The following is a 26201-nucleotide window of genomic DNA, read 5'->3' on the forward strand; positions in this document are numbered from 1 at the left end:
CGGTGCTGCTGGTGGCGGTGTCCTGGGCAGCGGTTCAGCTGGTGGCGGTGGCGGAGGTGTCCTGGGCAGTGGTTCAGCTGGTGGCAGTCCTGTCTTGGGCAGCGGTGCTGCTGGCGGCGGTGTCCTGGGCAGCGGTTCAGTTGGTGGTGGTCTTGTCCTGGCCTGCGGTGCTGCTGGCGGCAGTGTCCTGGGCAGCAGTTCAGCTGGCGGTCTTCTCCTGGCCAGCGGGGCTGCTGCTGGCGGTCCTGTCTTGGGCAGCGGGGCTGCTGGCGGTCTTCTGGGCAGCAGGGCTGCTGCTGGCAGTCCTGTCTTGGGCAGCGGGACTGCTGCTGGCGGTCCTGTCTTGGGCAGCGGGGCTGCTGGGGGTCTTCTCCTGGGCAGCGGGGCTTCTGCTGGCAGTCCTGTCTTGGGCAGCGGGCTGCTGGCGGTCTTCTCCTGGGCAGCGGGCCTGCTGCTGGCGGTCCTGTCTTGGGCAGCGGGCTGCTGGCGGTCTTCTCCTGGGCAGCGGGGCTGCTGCTGGCGGTCCTGTCTTTGGCAGCGGGGCTGCTGGCGGTCTTCTCCTGGGCAGCGGGGCTGCTGCTGGCGGTCCTGTCTTTGGCAGCGGGGCTGCTGGCAGTCTTCTCCTGGGCAGTGGGGCTGCTGGCGGTCTTGTCCGCCGTGCTGATCTTCCCAGACTTGGGGACTGTCCGTGCTGTGGCTCCTTACCACACTGGCTGCTCCGCTGCCTGGTGCACTCCATAATCTGGTGACTACTGGCACCACTGGTCCTGCCGATGTTGTGGCTGAGGTGCAAGGTTGGGACCTGGAGAGTCGGGCCCTAGGAGACTGAAGGGGTGGGGGCAGTGAGGGAAAGAGGTCAAGGCTGTGCAGGAAACATTTCTTAGGAACACTGGGACGGGTAGCTGGAGGATGTTTGGGAGTGGAGGAAGAGGTTGTGGTCGTATGAGGTGTACGTTTGGTGACTTTGGATGAAGGTACATGGGCTGGAGGCTGTCGTGAGGTGGATGGCTGTTGGGTGGGTGTGTGGCTGCGTTTGTGTGACTTTGGATGAAGGTGCATGGGCAGGAGGCTGTCGTGAGGTGGATGGCTGTTGGGTGCGTGTGTGACTGCATTTGTGTACCTTGGGAGGTGGCCTCACAGACACACTGGGAGAGGACAAAGGGGATGTGTGAATGGTAGTGGGGGTGGTGACTGCACGTGAGCGGAGTGTGGTGGTGGGTGTGCTGGTGATGGACGTAGTGGCTGAGGATGTAGTGCATGCAGGTGTGAGTGGAGACGGGACAGGGAGGGAGGAGGGAGACGAGGAAGAGGGGGACACAGTGGAGGCAGTGGATGTTGGTGTGTCTGCATATGTCTGATGCTTGCGTGAGTGCCTGTGGGATGTGTGGTGCTTATGTTTGCCAGAGCTTCCCTTGTGCGTTGAGGTGTGTGCATGCTGGCCTGATTGTGTGCTTGGGATAGGCTGAGGTACAGGGGTGTGGGTCTGGGTGGAGGAAGTTGGAGGGGGGAGGCTAGAGACAGGGACAATGGCTGCCATCAGTGCTGAGGCCAGAGTCTGAAAAGCTCGCTGAAGGGCAGCCTGACCAGAGTGAATGCCCTCCAGGTATGCATTGGATTGTTGCAACTGCCTCTCTACACCCTGGATGGCATTCAAAATGGTAGACTGCCCAACAGTGAAGCACCTGAGGAGGTCAATGGCCTCCTCACTGAGGGCAGCAGGGGTGACTGAGGGCAGGGCCTGAGGTGCCTGGGGCGGAAGTGATGCCCACCCTCCTGGGTGAGCGGGCACGGGGCAAATGCTGAGGGGCAGCTGGGAGGGTGGTGCTGGTAACGGGGGTGGCAGCTGTACCTGTAGATGCGGGTGGCACAGATGGCCCTGCCACCGCAAGGGAGCTCCCATCAGAGAAGGAGTCTGTATCACTGGTGTCAGCTCCTGTCCCAGCTGTGGAGCTCCCCTCACCCTCCGTCCCACTGGTGAAATCAGACTCCGTAGTGTTGCCCTCCAGGGCCATGTAGGATGCAGCTCCCTCCTGCTCCGGTGCCACTGCTCCTCCACCTGATGATGCTAATGCACACAAGAACAGGGAGACCACAAAAAGGGGGGGTACAGAAGAAAGACATGTTGAGTGCATGCAATACCGCTATCGTTGGCGGACACGACAGACACAGAAGCCCCCTGCACTACGCCGCACACTTGGAGTTCACTATTCAATCCGTGGAACATGGCTTACAAGGCTATGGCCGATTTCTGCACACATGGCTGTCACAGGAGCCTGACTAGGTGTAGTTGGCACTGTAAACAGGTGGGGTGGGGTGCCACAGGGCCTGCCTGAAGAAAGGACCTTGCCTACTAAACTCGCCCTGGCCAAGGGGAACCCACAGCCCACCTCCCCCACCCAGAAACCTACAATGCACGCTGAATCAGCAGAATGAGAGTGTATTCACCCCCTTGTTGCTGTTGTGATGAGCCCATCCAACTCCGGGTACGCCACTGCCAGGATCCTAAACATCAGGGGGATCATGGTGCGACGAGCACCCCTCCCACGTTGGGAGGCCATCCCCCGCTGGGCCTCCGCCATCTTCTTGCTCCAGCGGCGAATGTCCTCCCATCTTTTCCGGCAGTGGGTGCTCCATCTGTGGTAGAACCACAGGGTGCGGACTTCCTTGGCGATGGCACGCCAAATGTCCTTCTTCTGGTGGGCACTGACCTACAGGAATTGTACAGGGGAAAAAGAGAAGTAATAACCAACTTCACTGTCACAGTCATTGGCCCGCATCCCTACCCTTGCCATGATGCACATGTACTCACCGTCGTTTCATTCTCACCCACCCCATCTTTCATCCACCCCACTCCACACAGGTATAGCCCATACAGCATGCTCACAGTGTACTTACCTTTTTGTCTGGAGGACCGTAGAGTAGCGTGTACTAGGGGAGGACCCCTTCCACGAGTTTCTCCAACTCCTCCGGGCTGAAGGCAGGGGCTCTTTCCCTAGACACATGAGCCATTGTCTCTTCCAGACCGAGGTCACAGCAGCACTTGCGGTGTAGGTCCTCTCCTGTCGAAGATCAGGTATCGAGTGATTGAACAGACAGAAAAGGGTGGTCATGTCCGTGGCAGTGCGTACAGTCACCGCCGGCGTACATCACCATTGGCTCCAGGGACCCATAGGGTCCAATGTTAACAGAACTGCGCCGAGGTCTTCAACCGCCTACTGCAACGGAGTACAACGCCAGCGCAGTTACCTCATATCCCCTTGTCCCACTTTACAGGTCAGGCAGCCTCCATTTCAGGAGGGCACATGGCATTATTTTTTACTGCGTCACACATACCTAGGCATTGCCTAATTTAGATTTATGAATTTTCAGAGTAAGCTATGTTAAGGTACCTCAGAGTTGGTTGACTCTCTGCTCGTTGTTCTCCATTGGCACCGTCCTCAAGGGCATGTACAGACCGCTGGTGGACCTGTCGACAATGGAGGAAAGACATGTGATCATCACCTACAGGCTTGATCGTGCCACAATCCTAGAACTGTGTGCCCAGTTGGAGCCAGACCTGATGTCAGCTATCCGCCATCCCACAGGAATCCCCCCTCAAGTGCAGGTGCTGTCAGTACTCCATTTCTTAGCAAGTGGGTCTTTTCAAACAACAGTGGCCATTGCATCAGGGATATCCCAGCCTATGTTTTCCAACGTGTTGTCCAGAGTGTTGTCTGCCCTGCTGAAACACATGCGGAGCTACATCGTTTTCCCTCAGGTGGAGGATTTGCCTACAGTGAAAGGTGATTTCTATGCCCTGGGACATATTCCCAACATCATAGGTGCCATTGATGGGACACATGTGGCCTTGGTACCCCCACACAGGAGTGAACAGGTGTACTGGAAACCGGAAGAGTTACCATTCCATGAATGTGCAGATGGTGTGTTTGGCAGACCAGTACATCTCCCATGTTAATGCAAAATTCCCTGGCTCAGTGCATGACGCTTACATCCTGTGGAATAACAGCATCCCTTATGTGATGGGGCAACTACAGAGGCACTGTGTGTGGCTATTTTGTGAGCACATGGACCTAATACAGTGGGAATAGTTGTCTGGGTCTGTGGATGTCCCTATGAGTTAGTGTGTGGCTAACAGTTGTCCCTCAATATTTGCAGGTGCCTCTGGTTACCCCAATATGTGTGTATTTCAAGCACAGCGGTGTGTACCACCAATGGAATACTGTGGTTGAAAGACCGCTGCGTGGATTCGTGGGTCGTGATAGTGTGGGCGTATTCCTGTTGGCGTGACGGTGGAGGATTTCTTATTGCCAGTTTATCACTGACCTTTGGTGTGGAAGACTTATGTGGGTGTCTAGATTTTGGTGGATTCCGGCCTTTGGGTCATAATGACTGTGGTGGAATTTTGCGGCCGTGGAGGTGTGTTGGCAGTCTTCTGCACGGCAGTAAGTGGCTTTTACCACCAATGTTGTAATGACCCCCATGATCCTTGCTGTTCAGTTCAATGTGCAAGCATATAGGGTAGAGCATCCCATAGCACAGGCCAGCACACTGTAGCAAATTCTTTACTTCAGCATATTTGCATTGAGATTCCTGGACAAATGGAGTGAGATCTGGATAAAGCAAGTAGTTCTATACTTGAGGAATGATGAGGCCTAGGGATCGATGTGCTCTCTCCAACGCAAATGAGGAAGTGAAGGAGTCCCTGCAAACAGCTTTTTCAAGACAAGTTCAACTAAAGTGCTCATGGGCCCAGTATTGGTGCATTCCGCCACTCCTGTGAACCAGATATTATTGCACCATGAGCGATACTACAGATCTTCATTTTTCACCACTATGGTTCTCACCCGTTGCTCAACTCACTCCGCGTGTTTGGTCAGAGCTTTCACACTGTCCTCCATGCCTGATACTTGTCGTTCAGCATTGGCAAGTCTAGTGGAGTGATCGTCAAGGTGCTCGTACATCCCATCCAGCCACATCGTGAGGGTGTCCAAACATGTATCAAGGGTCTTGAAGCCTGCCTTCAATTCCACCACTATGACCTCAGCCCCCTCCAGCGAGGGAGTGGAATGTGTGCCCTCAGATGATTCCGTGCCATGCTGTGCCCAAACCCCCTGGTGTTTGGGGGCCCTAGTTGAGTCAAAGTAAATTTGATGCTGTTTATTATTGCTTTGTTCTATTGTGTGCCAGGCAGGGTAAATAGATTGGACAGCAAAAGCAGTAATGGCAGAGTGTCATTTGAAATCCTGTGGCAAAGGGAGGTCAGGACCAGGTTCGGCCACAGCACTGCACACAACAGCCAGTCACACACCAGGGAAGGCAGCCAGCTTCACAGTAGGGTGCAGGAGGTAGATATCAGGATAGAGAGGCCAAGCATGTGCCGCAAGCTAGTGCCAAAAAGTTATGTAGGGCCACCCGGTCACCGGTAATGAATAATGTCCCTGATCCACATTCATCTTGTTGCTGGATAACGAAGATGTCAGTGTGCTAATGATTGGGCGCACTCACCAGCAGACTCATCGCTGTAGGAACTGGAGGCCAAGACAACCAGCAGGCAATGTGTCTGCCTGAGGGTGATGGGTGTGACCTCCAGCAAGAGGCCAGCACGGGCCAACCGGACGACAAAGCAGGCCTCACCCCCAAACAATGCCCCCCGCTGCGCCGAGGCCCCCAGCCAGAACAGGGCCCAGTGGTCCGTGTCTGCACAGTTCCCAGAGCCTGGGAAGATGTGCCCACTAATGCTGCCAGGTGGTGATCACCCCCAGTCAGAGGAGACAGCAACAGTGTGGGGGCTGGCCACTGATCACACTGCAGGCCCCGTCCCAGGCTCGCCCGTGGCCCCTGTCACTGCAGGGCCCCTGGGGACTGCATCAGGCAACCACAACTGGCTTTGCACCCCCCCCAGTTCTAGCGCCATCCCAGGATAGACCCCGCTGCTAGCCAGAGGGTCAGCAGCCCACAGCGGCAGAGGTGGGGGACCGGATGGAGGCAGACTGCATGCAGTGGGTGGCAGTGTCCTGGGAGCTTCACAACTGGTTAGGCCATGCCCCCCAACACACCCCATCCTTAATCTAATCAAGGGAAACATGGTTGTTTAGGGCTGCAAGAAATGGGGGAGGTACAGCTACTGTACCAAATGTCCTTCCCTACTTTGAAGTCCAATTTGGCTTCTCTCCCCTATCCTGTTCTACCATCTGCTGATGCAGATCTCGTCCCACCAGATGCTTCCTTTGTTTCAGCCCAGGCCACTTCTCTCTTCATCAAGGAAGTCTGGCTGAGGCTGCCAGAGACTGACTAATCAGAGAAGAGCACTGCAGAGCTGAAACTGGTAATTTTTAGTAAGAGTTCTAAAAGTCTTTGTAGGTACAAGTTATATTAAATTCAACAGTGGAAAGTTGTTGTATTTATTATAACTTTTAATTTGATACTAAACATGCCATATCTAGCTCATTCCTATGGAAAATGAGACTTTATTATTTTAAAATAAAGCCCTTCCATGTTTGCCTATGGAGCCCATTCACATAGCTATTTTTCCCTCACCAGGATTTATAAAACATCTAATATAAAGTCCCAGCTTAAGTTACACTGCACCCAGCCCTGGGGACACTTAGGACATACCTTAGGGGTGACTTATATGTGACAAAAGGTAGCTTAGGAGTCAAATTTGGGGTTAACCTTAACTTAGAAGAAACCATCACGGCATTCTTGCCTTTAAAATGACACTTGGCACCACAGGGTGTATTACCTATGCTGGGGCCCATAAACCTACATGCCCTACCATATACTAGGGTCTTATAGGGAGTTTGATACAACCAATTAGATTTAACCTTATTTGCATATCCATTGTAGTCACAGCACAGGCCCTGTGACTGTTTAGTAGTGCCCAGGGCACCATCAGAGTCAGAAAAACACCAGTATAATTGAAAAAGGGTGTAAAAAGTTAGGGTGATTCTGCAATCAGCCCAGTTTTCCCACAGAGGCCCCTCCACTGGCCAACATGCCCAGGAGACTCAGCCCAACCCTTCGGGAGTGTTCCTGCCTTGTTAGGTGGGGAAGACAGTGAGGAAAACTGGCTGTCCTTTTGCAGGGCCTACTCTGCCTTACATCTTCCTGTCAGTGTCACACCCTCTGGGTAGTGAACCGATATCCCAACAGTAAAGGGAGTCATTTTAAACTGAAACTTCCTCCTAGAGGGGAGTCTCCCTCCTTTCTCTCTGCCAACTTGGATAGTGAGGTTCTCACCTCCCCTATCCCTAACTTTGCTAGGGCAACACATAGCTTAACCAAACAGGGTTACACAACTGTTGAACAACCCCACCATGACCAACTGGGTCAGGGGGCCTGCCTTGCTTTTGGCCCTGAGTCCACCAGCCAGGCCAAGTGCAGTGCAGCCATGAAGGCCAGCACCCAGCAGAGGCTAGTGACAGCTGTCAGAACCACACCCCAATCTCTCCACTGACGGGTGGGTGAGCTGTTTTAGGGGCAACTGTGGGGTCCTGGCACCCCTCTTGCTGTTTAAAGTCGGGGTCACAACATCCTGTTGCAGAACCCCTTCCTCCACTCTCACTTCTGTCAGTACAGGGGCAGCACCCTGCAGCTGGACAGGCGTCTGAATACTCAGGACTTCCTTGGGGTCAGATGAGGCCTTACCAGTGCCAACTCTAGGTTCCCCCCTACTGGGGGAGAAGGCCTTTGGCTCCCTGGACCTCTCTTAAACAGTGACCTACCCTAATTTATTTTCCCCTTTTCCTGGGGATCCCTATCTCCTAACTGTAGGGACTGGCTCCCCAAGACTTTTGGTTGGAGGGCACCCTGGACAACTCCTCCATTTGGTATCAGAGAGGTTATTGCCCAGGATACAATCAAAGGGGAGGTTGGCACTGAGCACCACCCTATACCAGTCAAGGATACCCTCCCTCTCTGGGCGCACTATGGCTACAGGTTTGGTGGTGACCTCACCTGTGGCTACCCTGACTATCCTTGTTTCCCCTGCGGCATACATGTCTGGGGATACCAACCGGTCATTCACCATGGTGTGACTGGAACATGTGTCACTCAGGCCAGTGGTAGCGATCCCATTCACCGGAATAGGGTAAAAGTGGCTACTCCCACCCTCAGGGGTCATCAACTTACCATCTGTCTCCCAGCCCAATGCTATGAGGACCTCCTCATCATCTTTGGAGTCCCTCTCTCTGGCTGCACTGGACAGGCCATTGCTAACTACCTTCTTGGAACAGGCTGCATCCCCTCTGAAGTGACGTGTCTGCTAACAGTCAAAGTAGGCCCTGTAGTCCAAGAGCTTTTCAAAGCCTGCGTCCCCCTGCCTCCGCTTCTCAGAATGGGAGTGGGATTTATTCTCCTCCTTCTCAGGGTTCTGGGGTACGGAGCGTTTGTCTGTGGTGGGCTTACCACCTCCCTCAATAGGTTTTTGGAAACCTGAGCACCCCTTCTTGAAGTCTCCCCCTGGGACTTGACAACCACTCTGGTTCTCAACCAATCATCAGCTTACTCCCCCAGCTCTCTGGATCTGGTCAGCTTAGAGTCTGCTAGATGCTGGCGTAACCTCTCTGAGATACAGTTGGTCAAGATGTGCTCCCTCATTATCAAATTGTATAGCCTATCATAAGTACTTACTTTGTTACCCTGTATTCAGCACTCTAGCACCTTAACTGAGGCATCCAAGACTGGGTATTGTCATTCCGGGTGTTCCTAAATTTTATCATGTACTGGTCTGTGGCAAGACAAAACTTCTGGATGACACACTTATTGATATTGGGATAGGACTCTGTCTCATCCTCCCCTAGGGCCGGGAGCCTATCCCTCCCAGATCCTGGGATCAACTCCCATAGATGTAAACCCAGTACTGAATCTTAACTCTCCTCATCCTGAGAGCCCTGTCAAAGGCTGGCAGCCACTTGACTATGTCATCCCTCTCTTGATAAACAGGCACAACCCCCTTGGGTAGTCTGAGGCAAAGCCTACCACCCCTGGACACCTTGACTTCTATGTCACTGCCACATCTCTTTATTCGATCTTTGACCACTTCTTTTTTTAAGACAACTTCTCTGCCTCTAAAGCTATGTAGGCTACCTAGGCCTCAAGTTCCATCTCCATGAGGACCAGTTCTGCCTCTTGGACTCATACAACAGACCCTCTCTTCCCACTAACTCTGGAGGGGTTACTATTGAGGTAAAGAGCAAGCAATCACCATCCTCCTCCTGGAGGTTGGAGAGGACCTCTTCCCCAACTCTTCCTATCTCTGAAGCTTTCTCTGCCTCCATCTGCACTACCCAGGCTTGAAGGGACTGAATCATCACAGTCTTCTTGCGGTTGTTAGCAGCAGGCAATCCCTTCTTTCTGCACAACACCCTAAGCTCAGCTGATATGAGTGCGGGTAGGCTAGCCAGATCAAGCTCCATGGTATCCCTACATTTGTGTGTCACTTAAAAAAAAACGTTGGCACCAATTGATCAGAACAATTTAGAAATATAAAAAATGAAGTAATGAAAACAAATTGTCCAAATTTGAAAAATAAAGTACTTTTGCTCTAGGTCAATTTAAAGGATTTTTAACTTGCTTCACTTAAAACTGTATTGTGATATTAAATACAAGTATTGGATCCCACCACTGCACACTAAAAATTTTGGAAAGTGGATTATTGGTGAGGGCAGGTAAGTACCTACAATTAGCAATAGGCCACAAACCTCCACTAGATCCAGTCATGGTCTCAATAAAATATTCTCAGCTCAACCCTTGGTAGCTTGGCAACAAGCAGTTAGGCTTAATTTAGGAGGCAGGTGTGTTAAGCATTTAAAAATCCCAAAACGGTATATAAGTAAAACGCAAAACAATAAAAATCCAACATCAATTTATAAAAATAAGTATATTTTTATGTTTAAAATGATAATGAAGTGATATAAAAATCCAATAAAGGGAACCAGAGATATGAATTCTTAAAGACTAAACATTTTCTAGTGCATAGAAACCAAAAGCACCAATCTGGACATGTGGTCACACTCGGCAGGGGCAAAGTCAAAATTTGAGGATAACGCAATGGAGTCGTGCTTAGCTACCGTACGCAAAGGCCTTGGTTAAAGTTTTATCTTTGGACTTAGAGCCTCATTACGAGTTTCGCTGTCTCAGGACCGCCATGTTGGTGGCAGGTCTACCATCAACAGGCTGACAGAGAAGACCGCCAAATTACGACGATGGCAGTTTTCCCAAAAGAACACAGCCAACGCATTGCCGGCACTGACACGAAGGAAAGCACCTGCAGGCCAGCAGATACCCTGTTACCACTGGATGGATTGCGAGGCAGCACACCATTAGGGTCTCCACCGTGGCTGCACCACCACGGAAACCCAGGCGGAAATGAACTGCATAAAAGGAGACACTCACCTTCAGGAAGCCATACACTTCCGTATCTGTCATAGAACCAGAACTACACGTCATCCCACTGCTCCTGTTGAGACACAGACAACTAGATCTTCATTGTCGCCGACAACAGCAACCATAAGTACACACACTTAACTGTAACTGTTGTATATTGTCAATGTATGTATACTCACACAACATACCATCAGGAAGGGGTTCTGAGGGTGACAACCACACGCTACTACAAACTGACATGCACACTCACATACAGCCACATACGCACATACACAGTACACACACCATAGCCAAAACACACACATGTCAAAAACACACACTTAAGCACAGAAACATAGCACACACAATAACACACAACACCACAACACGTCAGAACACCACCACAACCATACCATCATCAATACATTGGCAAGCATTCACTATAGACACTATCCAGGGACACATCACCCATACAACACAACCTACAATCAACAGCCAACAAACACACACAACCACACAACCATACAACTTACCAATCGACATACACATCACACACAGCACATCATATCTGTCAAGCATAAACACGCACACTGTCAAAACATACCAAGCCATACAACACACCAACAAACATGTCAACACAAACACCACTCAATAGCATGACATCAAATTGTTTTGATCAGAGACATGCTCACCACACAATACACATACTATCACTATGGGACAAAAGCACAGCATACAACCTCAAATACTGCCTAAATTATAAAGGTAGAACAACCAGCACACACACACAAATACTGACTCACAACAAATGTCAGCCAGGAACAACTCGATACTAGAAAAGAAATGTATAACAAAGATGCAACCACTAAACCAACAACAGGTTGGTTGTACATATTATGAGATTTAAACATTTTGAAAAACAAAGGCCATAGGCCAGTCCTTAGACAGCAGTCTGAATAAACACTGTGCACACATGTGTGCCCCGAACTTGACTTCTGACTGCCATGTAACCTCCATAGGTAGGGGCATCAAGGAGGCATTCAGGCATCTCAGGGATTACCGGGGTGGCAGAAGAGGTGGTTTGGGTTTAGTTTTGGGAGGGGGACATTTCAGATGTGGCTTGGGAGAGGGGTTTAGGTTTCGACTTATGGGAGGGTTGGCTTTTCTTGGGTGGGATAGACTTCTTGGCAGGGTGAGGGGCATGGGTACTTGCAGGGGAGGTCTTGGAAGAGGAAGGGACAGACTTGGGGAGGGAAACAAAATATTTAGAGGTCTCAACGGGGAAGATGAGTTGGGAACAGGGCAAACTCTGAAAGGAAGGCTTTTTCTGACACACGGGGATGGTCATAGCAAAGGGTTTGGGTGTGGTGGGAGAGGGAGTGGTTTTAAGAGGTGCCGGTGTGGATTTCCTGGGTGCATGTTTGTGTGAGGTATGCTTGTGGGTCTTTTGGGTGGGTGAGGGTGTTTAAGTGTCTTGGGATGGTGGTGTAGAGGTGTGGGTGATGCAGTGGTGGGTAGGTGACTGTTGGAGTGGTGACTGCAGGTACGGTGAATGAGCTGCATGTAGGTGTGTCAGTGATTGTGGTGTCTGTGGGGCTGGTGACTGGGGTGGATGTCTGTGGTGTTGTCTATGGGTAGGATATGTGTAGTGGCTGGATCTGTAAATGTTGGTTAATGTTGGTGTGGTGTCTATAGGTGTGCCAGGTGTGCTGTCTGTGATGCTGGGGGTGGGTGGGTGTCAGGGCAGGTTGTGAATGTTGCTGTGTTTATATCTGAATGTTGTTTGTGTGCATGCCTCTGATGTGTTTTGAAGTGCTTATGTCTGTCTGAGCTACCCTTAGATTTTGAGGTGGATGCATGTCTGTCTGTGTGTGTGCTTTGGCTGGGTCAGGGAAGAGGGGTTTGGGATTGAAAAGAGAAAGATGGAGGGAGGATTGTAGATAAATGGTGACTGACTGCTGTCAGTGCGGTTCCCGGAGCCTGAAAGGATCTCTATAGGCCAGCCAGTGCACAGTGAATGCCCTCCAGGAAAGTATTACTCTGTTGGATTTGAGTTGCCAGTCTCTGGATGACACTCACGATGGTTGACTGACCCACAGAGATGGACCTCAGGAGATTAATAGCCTCCTCACTGAGGGCAGCAGCGCTAACAGGGGCTGGGGCAGAGGTGCCTGCTGCAAAGGAGACGTCCACCCACTTGGGTGAGCAGGCACGGCCAATTGGGTGGAGAGATACAGGGAAGGCAGTGGCAGATAGGAGGTGGTGGACAGAGATGGTGCTGGGGTGGTCCCAAATGGGCCTGCCACCACCAAAGAGTGTCCACTGGAGGAGGATTCCGATGATAATGAACTGAATCCTGTTTCCCCCGTGACACTCGCCTCTCCCTCTGGGCCACTGGGTCCCTCGGCCTTTGACATTGGGTGCTCCACTGGCTGTGGACCCCCAGGGTCCCCACTTTCTTGGTGATGGCATGCCAGATCCCCTGTTTCTGATGGGTGTTGACCTGCACGGATGACACAGACAGGAGGAGAAAGTCTTGTAGACATGCACCATCCCAAAACAAGTAGGGTGAACAATCAAGTTAGTGCAAGTAGCCAAACATACCCTTCCTCACACCGCAAACTCTTTTGCAAGTTACTCCCTGCAGTCAGGCCATGTATGAAGTGGAGTCAGGCCTACAACATTAATACCCGGTACCAGGTTTTGGCGAGAAACATAGGCCAAGACCACAACTATGGCCCTCATTGTGAACTTGATGGTAATCACCGCCGACTGCCGTGCCAACAGTGAAGAGAAGACTGCCAGTGGCGGTGGACTGCACACCGCCGAATAATGATGCCAAAGAGACAAATCTCCAAACATTCTGCAACCTCCACCCACCGCCAGGGCCAATGACGACAGAAAGGTACACCCCACCCTGCCACCACCATGCAGACAAATTCTCCACCCACCAAATAATGATGAACAAATCAGCTTGGCGGACAGTGGTTGCTGAACGACCATTGATGGTACGGACCGCCACGGCCAGCAATGGGACCCACAAACAAAAAATGCACACATTGGCAAGTTTGAAATCCACGCACCTGACACACATCCACAACACCATAAAACACTCACATTCATGCCCCACAATCCTTTGCAAGGCTAATAGCACAGCAGATATTGAAATCATAATATGCATATACTGAACTCAACATCACACAAGTCACAAACCCAACAGCACCCTCACCAATACACCTACAACACACCACTCACAACACACACCATGGCACCCCCTAAGCACCACCGCTTCACCAACAGGGAGTTAAGGGCCTTGGTGGATGAAATACTCAGGGTTGAGCCACAACTATTCAGGGCACAGGTGCAGCAGACACTCGTGGCAAAGAAGATTAAGCTATGGCAGCGGATAGTTAACAAGGTTGATGCAGTGGGAAATCATCCATGTACAAGGGAGGACATCTGGAAGGGATAGAATGACCTGTGTGGGAAGATTTGGTCTATGGCATCCAGACACAAAATCGCCATTCAGAAGACTGGTGGTGGTACCCCACCTACTACCCCCAAATACATCGACTGGGAGGAGAAGGTCCTGCATAACTTGCACCCCGAGGGCCTCACCGGACTCACTGGAGGACTGGACTCGGGTAACTCAACTACAAGATCTTCATATTCACCACACCTATAATGCATGTGTCACCCCGTCCCCTCACTACCACCAGGACTCCATCCGCTACCCAGTCCACAAAACCCACATCCAAGTTTCCTACATGCCCAGAATCCCACAAACAAATCTCCATCCAGCTCCCTGTGCACAGTCACCTACCCCTGCATGGAATCCCAGTGTCACTACAGCACCCACAATGCACCTCCACCCCCACAAAAAATGCAACACAATTTTCACGAAGGGACCTTGCATGCCACTACAGGGGAATATAAGCATAAAATAGTGCAGGGCAGTGCAGCAATTGCCGAAAAAGTACAGGACACCCCATGTCTATTCTCCCACACACAGGCACCACCACCCATGCCACCCGGACGGAGACGCCAAGGAGTGCCATCCTTCCACCTGAAGATGGATACCCCACTCAATGGAGTGCAGAGGGATGTCTGGACACAGAGGAAATCCTTGGCCCATCACACAGTCCTAGACTGTCACCTTCCAGAAGCCCCACCCAGGATACCACTGACGCCCCTACCACTCAGCCACCATCGTCAGCTCTGGCCAAATGACGCCACACCAGTGTCTCCCAACCACAGACTGGATGCCCACATGTACAGAGGCCAGAGTCTCCACCCACCAATGGCAGGATGACGAAGGACCAACTGCAATTGGGATACAGGCACAGGAGGCTAGGGCCAGTGGGAAGGCATCAGTGGCCCAGAGGAGTGGCCAAAGGATGGAACAGCAGCCCAGGAGTTGATATATGAGGTCCTGGGAGCATACCACCATACCCAGGATAGGATGGGCCAGATCCTGGCCACCCTGGAGCAAAATCAGAGGCTGCGGATAGCACACCACTAGGAGGCCATGGAGCAATGGAAACAGCTCAATGCCACCATGGCCTCCATTGCAGCGGTGCTGCAGCACCAGTACCACTGCCAGCCTGAGTTCTCCACTCACCTGCAAGCCCCTACATTTAGCCAGGACACTGCCCTGCCATCTATGTCTGCATCATCCACTGGACTGGTGGCACTGCCAGAGGACACACAGGAAACCAGCACCCCTACCCCTGCAGCCCAGCTCCACCTTCGCAAACATGCCCTCAGAACCAGATATGCCACTAAAACACCAGCCAAGACCAAGCCCAGTGCTAGGAAGTAACTCTGTCCTGAACTGTCTCCCTTGTGTGCCACTGAGCTACCTTATTGATATGCCACTGCCATCACACCATCTTCCAATGGTCACATGGACTAAAACCCAGTGCAACCAACAGCTGAGCATATGCACCTGAGTATGGGTTTTCACCATGTGCCCACTCCCTTTTACTGTCCCAACACTTATGCATAAATTGCCATTGAATAAATGTACCTATGCTCTCAAATCGTATGTCCCTTGTCCATATGAGATATCAATTATGATGGTGTATGCATTAGCCAGTTATCACACCTTTATTTCAGAAGGGGATCCAACGCAATGTAGTGTCTGAAGTATGTCACACTGTACCTAATATTGGTTTCCCTGGCACATGCCACTTCAGTCATCATTTAGTATTGTCGCTGAAAAAAAGACACCACAGTACTCATTACATGAAACAGACTGTAACAATGCAGTGAAGACAGCACATCATTGAACAGTACCTTAGAGTCACTGGAAGTATAGCCGGATTAGCTGGGTCCTGGAGTTGGGATCATCCCCCTCTTCATCCTCAACGTCACTCTCATCCCCTCTCTGAGGTTGCAGGGCTTGTTGAACAGTACCCTCCGCTTCCAGAAGTGGGATAGCTTTCCTCACAGCCAAGTTGTGCAGCATGCAGCATGCCACCACTATCTTACACACCTTGTCAGGAACATAGCACAGGGATCCCCCAGAAAGATAGAGACAACAAAATCTTGCCTTCAGGAGTCCTATAGTGTGCTCTGTCACCATCCTAGTACATCCATGGGCCTCATTCTAATTCCTCTCTGTATCGGTCCTGAGATTCCTCACAGGTGTCAGGAGCCATTGCGAGTTGGGGTAGCCAGAATCACCTGCAAAAGTGGTTGCAAGAGGACTTGAACAAACTGCCTTTACTTGCATACAACCTGGCTGTCAGCTATGTAACTGATCCAGTGTCATAGACACTCACCTATGAGCCAACCTCTGTCCCCTTGTAGTTGTCCCATCATGTGTGGCACACTGCTGTTTCTCAGGACAAAACAATCATGGACTCATCCTGGGAATCTGGCATTGGCATGTGATATGTACTGATCAGCAGTACACACCAACTGTACATTCATAGAGTGATAGTTCTTACGATTCCTATAGACCTGTTCATTGACTCTTTGGGGTATGAGGGCTATGTAGGTTCCATCAATGGCACCTATCACATGGGGCATACTAGCAAAGGCATAGAATCCAGATTTGATGGCAGGTAGTTCAGTCCTTTGGGGAAACTGGACATAAGTTTGCAAGTGGTGAACGAAGGCATTGTTTTGCTTTCACTAATGACCGAGCTGACAAAAATCTCTGGAATGCATTTCTTAGTTCAAAGAAGACATTTATTATTATTTCACCACGAGGTTCCTAAAAAGAGATTAGTAGGTCAAAAGCACGCATTTAAAAATAGTCACAGCAATGAAAGGAAAATATATCAAAATGATTCTCACTTCCAATGTACACAGCAAATATATGTGATTATATTATAGCATAATTGCAAAGCAAAGAATAGAGTAAATATTCATCACCGTAGGGCCTGCCAGCTCTTCATATTTCTCATGCCATCAAGAAGATGACCCTGTTCAACTGCGAGAAAGAGATATCCACCCTCATGGGACAAGTGTCAGGCATTTGACGTCCAATCCTGACCGAGGTCTTGGAAATTCCATCGCTAATGAGAAGGGCCACCTCTTTTATAACTTAAACAATCATGGAAAGAGCCTTCTAGAAGCCCCCCCTCAGATGGAAATATTCAAACATGCTGGCTACTGTAGGTCAGAGTTGGAAGAAAAACGTTGAAAACTGCCCAGCCTTTCAAGGCTCTCCTCCCAAGGCCGAACTGTTCCCTGCACTGAAGAAAACAAAAGATATGTACTTTCTAATCATGAACTGTTCGTGTTCGGTGAGAAATAAATATGAAAAATCAAGCTTGGTTTACCATGTGGAAAAAACACAGCTCAACTGCAATGTCTCAACTGCAATGTCTAACGCCACGATAACGCCAATAGGCAGCTAAACTGAATACAAAATGTAATCTGCAACTGGTGAACACTAAACAACTAATATGCAAAGTGGTGAACACAAAGTCAGTGGTCAAACACATCTATTTTCATTACAGGGATCCAGGAATTTGGACAGGATGAGTCTGAACATTGGCTGTGAGACCCCTGCAACAATGCCCACTGTCACCACAAATGAGCCCGTGGCCAAAAAAGTGGAACACAGATAGCACTTGCACAGTTGTAGGGATGGCATGTTGTTCCCAATTGGCCGGCTTCAGAACAGGGTCCATTAATGCACAGAGGTCATAGATTGTAGCTCTATTGAGTCAGTAGGTGATAATGATGTGACGTTCCTCCATAGTGTCCAGATCTACCAGGGGTCTGTAAACAGATGGGGCCCTCCCTCGCCACATAGGTCTGTACCTATGCTGGAGGAAAGAACACATTCTGAGGCCCTCATTATGAACACAGCGGGAAAGACCGCACCGCCGGCGGTAGCGGGAACTACCGCCAACAGTCAGGCAGTCTGGGCCCCCAAATAATGAAGCACATGAAAAACAGGGAGCCTGAAAAACATTCACCACCAGAAGAGGAGTGCTGACAATGAAGGAATAGGCCACCCACAGGCCGACGGAAAGGCCCAACCCGCCCAACAAATAATGAAGCACTAGACCGCCATCAGTTCCAGGGCGGGAACCACCGCCACGCAAAGTCAGGCGGAAACTAACCAAATAAAATGAAACACTCACAGGAGGCTCACACAACACACTGAAGCAGACATGGAGAGAGAGTTGCAAATCATGCCAGTCCTACTCCTTGCCATATACCTCCACGACCATGACCGCTGATGAAGACGACGACGGTAAGTACCGCAACCTACTAAACAAGGGAAGAAAGGGCACAGTTACATACCCATCCACTCCGCCCACCCTGCAAAGCACCCACAACCCTTCACAACAGCAGAAGCCATGCACCCCAGAGCCAGAGGTACTTACCCGACACAAGTCAAATTAAACCTTCCCAAAGTACACACATGTGCACAACAGCCCCCAACAATGAAACGAGTAACCACGGAACCAGAGTGTGCCAACAACAACACTGGCCACAAAAACTTTATTAACGCTCGAGGAGCAACAGAACGTCCACATTAAGCCAATGGCCAGCCCATAGATAAAAGGCTGATGGGCCCAAATGGCCCCAACTTGACTCCCACATGTGCATATGGTACTCCACCATAAAGGGGCATCAATGGGGCAGCCAGGCACCTCAGGGAACAGGGGTAGGGGTGGCAGGTGGGGACTTACGTCTGGTCGGGGGGGGGCTTGGGCTTACATTTGGGAGGTGGAGGGCGTTTGGTTTTTGACTTGGAAGGTGGGGGAGCGGCCTTTGACTGGGGTGCGGCAGATGTACCTGGGCCAGAATGGGGCCTCTTGCTCACAGGGGAAGGTGCATGGGAATGTGAAGGGTGGACAGGGGCGGACTTGGACATGGGAGGAGTGGACAGGGCAAGGAGGTGGGCATGTTTAGGGATGTGATGGGGTGGGCCAGTGGGTTCAAAAAGGTCTACATGGGATAGGAAAAGTTTCTTAGGGGCAATAGGGGTGGACCTGGAGGAAGGTGTGGAAGTGGAGGTAGAGGGAGTGTTCGTAACAGGTGTAGGTGTGCGTGACGTGGATGCTGGTGACTGTACAGTATGCTGAGGTGTGATGGATCTGTGTTGGGTGGGTGGGTGTCTGGGAACGTTTGAGTGTTTTGGGAGGAGGGAGGGGTGGACACAGTGGGACAACACAGGCTGCCAGTGTAAATGGATGTTGTCTGGGTGTCTGCAGGTCTGGTGAGTGTGCTGCATGTGACAGTCAATGTTGTTGTAGTGAGTGCAGGTGTGGTGTCAGGGGTGCATGACTGGATGACTGATGTTGTGGTGACGTCAAGAATGGGGCTAGAAACAGTGAATGAAGGTGCAGTGCCTGTGAGTGTGCATGTAGAGGTGACAGACAGGGAGGCGGGAGAGGTGGACACACTGGGGGAAGTGTATGTTGGTGTATGTACCTTTGTATGTTGGATGTGTGTATGCCTGTGGTGGGAAGTGTGGTGCTTGTGTTTCTCTGTGTGCTTCTTGTGAAATTGAGGTGTGTGCATGGCGGTCAGAATGTGTGCTTGGGACAGGTGAAGGGAGTGGGGTGCTGGGAGGGGTGGAGGTGCTGGGAGGGTGGACGGGAAGACCAGGGACACTGGCTGCCATCAAAGAGGAGGCCTGAGCCTGAAAAGATCTCTGTAGGCCAGACAGAGCACCGTGAACGCCATCCAGGTAGGCTTTGGTCTGCTGCACCTGTGATGCTAGCCCCTGGATGGCATTGACAATGGTCTGCCCTACAGAGATGGTCCTCAGGAGGTCAATAGCCTCCTCTGTGAGGGCAGCAGGGCTGACTGGGGCAGGGGATGAGGTGCCTGAGGCAAAGGAGAAGCCCACCCTTCTGGGTGAGCGGGCAGGGGCAACTGGGTGGGGAGCAACTAGGCGGGCGGTGATAGTATGGGGGTGGCGGATGATGACAAAGAATGGGTGGGCCTACTAGGGTCCGCCATTACAAGGGAGCTCCCATCAGAGGAGGTGTCAGAATGACTCCATTCAGTGGTAGTTGCATCCCCCATGGTACTCCCCTCGCCCTCAAACCCACTGGTCCCATTAGCATCGCTCGACTCTGCCTCCTTGGAACAGCAGGCCACTGAATACCCATTCACTGATGCCACTGCTCCCTCTCCAGATGATGCTGCTGTACACAGACAACACAGGAGAAAAGGGGTGGGGAGACAAAACAGGAGAGACATTTGTAATAGCTGAATGGATGTACATAACTGGTTCACACATACTCCCACCCAGCAAATATACCACCATCCAGCACCTACAGCTATACTAATGGCCATGCCCCTGACTTTTGGCCACAACCTTAGTATACATCCATCTCCAACATCACAGAAGGACCTGAAGAACTGACAAATGAAATTTGTCAGAGTCCCTGCCACTAGACAGCATACCTACTACATCACCCTCAGACATCCATCAATGAGGCATACAATGGTCTCTGTGCTCACCCCCTTGTGTCTGCTGTGCAGCCTTCAAGCACCAATCCAAGTCTGGATATGCCATCGCCAGAATGCAGCGCATTAGGGGGTCAGTGGCCGACGGGCATCTCTTCCTCATTGGGAGGACTTCCGCAGCTGGGCCTCGCAAGCCTTCCTCGCCCAGCGCCACAGGTCCTCCCACTGCTTCCTGCAGTGGGTGCTCCACCAGTTGTAGACCCCCAGGGTCTGCAGCTCCATGGCGATGGCCTGCCATAGTCCCCTCTTCTGATGGGCGCTGACCTGTAGGGGACACACAGAAAAGTGACATAGAGGTCAGATAATGCCCAACCGACCACGCACAAAACCTCGGCTTCATCCTCGACTCATCACTCTCCATGTCAAAACATGTCAATGCCATCTCCTCCTCCTGCTACAACACCCTCTGCATGCTTCGCAGAATCTACAAATGGATCCCAACCGAAACAAGAAAAACAGTAACTCAGGCCCTTGTCAGCAGCAGGCTCGACTACGGCAACGTACTCTACGCAGGCATCCCGTCCAAACATCTGCAAGGCTCCAACGCATCCAAAACGCCTCCTCCTGACTCATCCTCAACATTCCTCGCCGCAGCCACATGACCCCCCACCTAAGAGACGTACACTGGATCCCCGTCGACAAGAGGATCACCTTCAAGCTCCTCACCTACGCACACAAAGCACTTCACAACACAGGACCAGCCTACCTGAACAGCAGACTGAGCTTCTACACCTCCACCCAGCAACTCTGCTCCGCCAATCTCGCCCTCGCCTCCATCCCCCGCATCCGGTGCAGATCCTCCAGCGGCAAATCTTTCTCCTACCTCGCCGCCAAGACCTGGAATACCCTCCCGTCTGACCTAAGACAGATCCAGGACCTGCTCACCTTCAGAAGACACCTCAAGACCTGGCTCTTTGAGCAATAGCAGCACCCCCTCCCCCCAGCACTTTGAAACCCTCACTGGTCTGTAGTGCGCTCTCTAAATAGTCTGATTGATTGAATTGATTGATTTGATACAGCTGGCTATATATCCCCTATGGGACGGACACTTAAAGCAGCAATACAGCACCTCACACATGCAGTATGTCATGCATTTCATGGCTGTAGTGTCAAATCGTGCACACGTTTTTACAGCCATCTACCACCATTTCACACATCCATGCACTCCAATCATCCTACTCACCTGTACCTCTGGTTAACCAAATAACTTGGCGTACAGAGGTAGGACCCCGTCCACCAGCTTCTCCAGTTCCTCATGGTGAAGTCCGGGGCCCTTTCACCTGCCACTCTTGCCATTTCCAGGACCAGGGTCAGGACACAGCAGCACAGTCAGTGGAGTACTTGCATGCATGTAATCCAGGAGTCAAGTGAAGTTGGGGTGACGAGATAGCGTACGCTCTGCGGCGGTGTGCAGCGTCACCGCCGGCGGTGATCTTGATAGGCCCATATTCCCCATTGACAACCATGTTAGCCAATGAATGGGTGCACGGCGGTGAACAATGCCTTACGCCATTAAGACGACCGCTAGCGGTATGAGGTCACTTCCACTGCTACATATTTGGATTACTGAGGGCAGACATTTTGCAAACTAGTTCGCAGTTATTAATTTCTCATTGGCCCCATGCAGGCCCTATGGACCCCATCCCCCAAATGCATGGACAAAAACAAATTCTACTCACCACAACAGTCCAGATATATCAGTGAGGACATGTCACTCCAGTTTAACATCCTAAAATGCATATGTGTCATCAACTTGTTTGCCAGCAGTGCTGAATACTCAACATGTTGGGAAGATGAATATGTGTTCCTCACATGTGTTCTCCACTCCTCCTAGGTACAGACCCACGTGGCGAGGGAGAGCCCCATCGGTGTACAGACCACTTGTTGATTTGAAGACCATGGTGGAGCATAACATCAAAATCAATTACAGACTCACTCATGCTACTATTAATGAACTTTGGGGCATATTTATACTCCGTTTGCGCCAGATTTGTGTCGTTTTTTTGACGCAAATTCGATGCAAAACGAACTCCATATTTATACTCTGGCGTTAGATGCGTTTAGCGCCAAAGTCCATGGAGTTTGCGTCATTTTTTAGCGTGGACACCTACTTTGCGTTAATGATATGCAAGGTAGGCGTTCCCGTCTAAAAAATTTACTCTAAGGCATGTGCGCCGTATTTACACTCCCGGGCAAAAATGACGCCCGGGAGTGGGCGGGTCAAAACAAATGACGTCCAGCCGCTTTTGCGTCGTTTTTTAGCGCCTGGTCAGGGCAGGCGTTAAGGGACCTGTGGGCTCGGAAGGAACCCAGAGGTGCCCTCCCATGCCCCCAGCGACCCCCCCTGACACCCTTGCCCACCCCAGGAAGACGCCTAAGGATGTAGGGACCCATCCCAGGGAACATAAGGTAAGTTCAGGTAAGTATTTTTTTTTTTTTTTTTGTGGCATGGGGGGCCTGATTTGTGCCCCCCTACATGCCACTATGCCCAATGACCATGCCCAGGGGACAGAAGTCCCTTGGGCATGGCCATTGGGCAAGGGGGCATGACTCCTGTCTTTGCTAAGACAGGAGTCATTTCAATGGGGGTTGGGAGTAAAAAAAAATGGCACAAATCAGGTTGAGGCGAAGATTTTGCCTCAGCCTGACTTGCCCCATTTTTTGGCGCCCAAGCTCCATATTCCCCTACGCCGGCGCTGCCTGGTGTACGTCATTTTTTTTCACGCACACCAGGCAGCTCCGCCGGCTAACGCCGGCTAACGTCATTGAATAAATACGGCGCCCTCATGGCGCTTCAGAATGGCGTTAGCCGCGTTAGATTTTTTGACGCACAACTGCGTTGGCGCAGTTGTGCGTCGAAAAGTATAAATATGGCCCTTTGTGCATTACTGGATCCAGCACTGAGACTGGCTAATCGTAATCAGCATGCCATCCCTACTGAAGTGCAAGTGCTCTCTGCAGTCCATTTCCTGGCCACAGGCTCATTCCAGGTGACACTGGGCATGGGTGCTGGTGTTTCACAGCCAATGTTCTGCTTCAAACTGTCCAGATTCCTGAATGCATTTGTACGACACCTGCAGTCACATTTGAGGTTTCCCCAAAGTGCTGTACTCCATGCCATCAAGTCAGACTTTTATGCCTTTGCCAACATCCCTCATGTGATTGGTGCCATCAATGACACCCACATAGCTTCCATCCCCCCAAGAGTAAGTGAACAGGTGCACAGAAACAAGAAGAACTTTCACTCTATCAACATTCAATTGGTGTGTACTGCTGACCAGTACATCTCGCATGTGAATGCCATGTTCCCGGGATCAGTCCATGATTCCTTTGTGCTGAGGAACAGCAGTGTGCCACACATGATGGAACAACTACAAGGGGACAGATGATGGATCATAGGTAAGTCTGTCTGACACATTTTCTACACATAGCTGACAGCCAGCCTGTCTGCAACTGAGGGTTGTTATTCACAGTCCTGTTTTGCCCACATTTTTCAGGTGATTCTGGCTACCCCAGGATGCATTGGCTCCTGACACCAGTTAGGAATCCTAGGACAGATGCAGAGTGGAATTACAATGAGGCCCATGGACGTACTAGGAGGGTGATAGAGCGCATTATAGGTCTCCTGAAGGCTAGATTCCGTTGCCTCCATATTTCTGGGGGATTCCTGGCTTATGGCCCGGAAAAGGTCTGTAGAATAGTGGTGGCCTGCTGCATGCTGCACAACGTGGCTGTGAGGAAATCTATTCCCCTCTTGGAGGAGGAGGGTGCTCTATATCCAAACCAGTTTTCCTCGAAGAGGGGATGAGAGTGATGGTGATGATGAAGAGGGGGAAGATGTACACTCCAGGAACCAACTGATCCAACTATACATCCAGTGACTAAAATGCATTATTTACTGTTGTTGTTTTCTGTTCTGCATACTGTATGTATGACTCATCCCCTATGTGGGTCAATAGACATTTTCACTGTACAAGGTTTGCATGTGACATGATGAACAACTTGTTAGGCAATTCTGTTGACACCACCCCGTGTTGTGCGTGGGGTGCCATTCCTGCAATAAAGGTATGATTATATGATTACAATGACATTTGCATGCACGGTTCGATTTGATTCAACATACTGACAGGGGACATTGATATTGGTGTACATGTGTTTTATTAGGTGCCAGGAATGCCAGGGTGTTCTTTACAGTTATGAGAGTGGGCTGCTGATGGATGTCCATACTGGTTACATTGTCTTAGTGATTGTTGGCAGTGGTAATATGTCCATCTGTATTTTACATGTTGTTGAGTTGATATTGCACTGTGTGGATGGCTGTTGAGTGGCACCCGTGGGGGACAGTTTGTGTCACAGTCACAACTTTGAGGGTGCCTTGGTCTTGGCAGGTGTTCCTGTGCCATATCTGGGCCTGAGGGACCTTTTGGTTGCCTGGTGTTGGCCTGTACAGGTGGAGGTGCTGATCTCCTGTGTGTCCTTAGATTGTGCACCAGTCCAGTTGCGGCTGCTGCTGTTGATGGCTGGGCTGAAGTAGGGGATTCCTAGTCTGTGGGGGTCTCAGGCTGGGTTGGGAAGTGGTGCAGCAGCACCACTGCAATACTGGCCTTGGTGGCATTGAGCTGTTTCCACTGCTCCATGGCCTCCTGGTGATGCGCTATCTGCAGCCTTTGATTCTGCTCCAGGGTGGCCACAATCTGGCCCATCCTGTCCTGGGTATGGTGGTGTGCTCCCAGGACCTCAGAGATGACCTCCTGGGCTGCAGCATCCATCATTTGGCCTCCCACCTGGGCCACTGTTGCCCTCCCACTGGGCCTAGCCCCCTGTGCCTGTGTCCCCTGCACAGGTCTGGCGGTGCCACTTGTACTGGGGTCATCGTCTTCCTGCCTGTTGGTAGGTGATGATTGTGGCCTCTGTCCTTGTGTTCCACCAGTCTGTGGCCTGGATACACCGGTGTGGGGTCGGTTGCCCGGAGCTGATGTTGGTGGCTGGGTGGTAGGGGTGTCAGTGGTGTCTTGGGTGGGGCTGCTGGATGGTGACAGCCCAGGACTGTGTGAAGGGACAGGGTATTCCTCACTGTCCAGAGTTCGCTTTCCAGTGTCCTGGGTGGTGCCTCTGTCTCCATGTGGGCCCCTGCCACTCCTTGTCCTGTCCGTCAGGGTGGCATGGGTGGTGGTGCCTGTTGGGGAGAATGGGCATGTATGTTACAATTGCAAAATCGGATGGAGTTCACAGGTCAGGCCTATTTTCTGCAGGGCTTCCACTAGTGGCCCATGCAGGGTGCTTTTGTGAGGTTGCCATTGCATTTTGCTTTGGATGTGGAGGTGCATTGTGCGTGGTGTAGTGCCATTGTGATGCCTTCCAGGGGTAGGTAGCTCTGCACAGGAGGAGGGATGTGGGCCTGTTGGTAGGTTTGTGGGCATGCAGGGTGACTGCATTTAGTGATTCGGGCCTGGGTGAGGTAGTGGTCCTGGTGGTAGTTGGAGGGGTGGGGTAGTTTACGCATTCAAGGTGTGGTGGATATGGGGTTATTGTGGATGACTTACCCTAGACCATTCCTCCAGTGAAGCCCTCGGGGTGCAGGATGGCCAGTACCTTTTCCTCCGAGTCAGTGTAGTTGGTAGGTGTTGGTGGAGGTCCTCCCCGTGTTTCTGTACTGCAATGTTGTGTCTGGATGCAATGGACCTCACCTTACCGTGCAGGTTATTCCATCTCTTGCGGATGTCGTCCCTCGTGCGTGGATAGTTTCCCACTGCGTTGACCTTGTTGACAATGGTCTGCCATAACTCCATCTTCCTAGCGATGGGTGTGTGCTGGACCTGTGCTCCGAATATTTGTGGCTCGACCTTGAGTATCTCGTCCACCATGGACCTTAGCTCCCTTTT

Source organism: Pleurodeles waltl, chromosome 4_2 (genome assembly GCF_031143425.1).
Source record: "Pleurodeles waltl isolate 20211129_DDA chromosome 4_2, aPleWal1.hap1.20221129, whole genome shotgun sequence".
NCBI lineage: Eukaryota > Metazoa > Chordata > Amphibia > Caudata > Salamandridae > Pleurodeles > Pleurodeles waltl.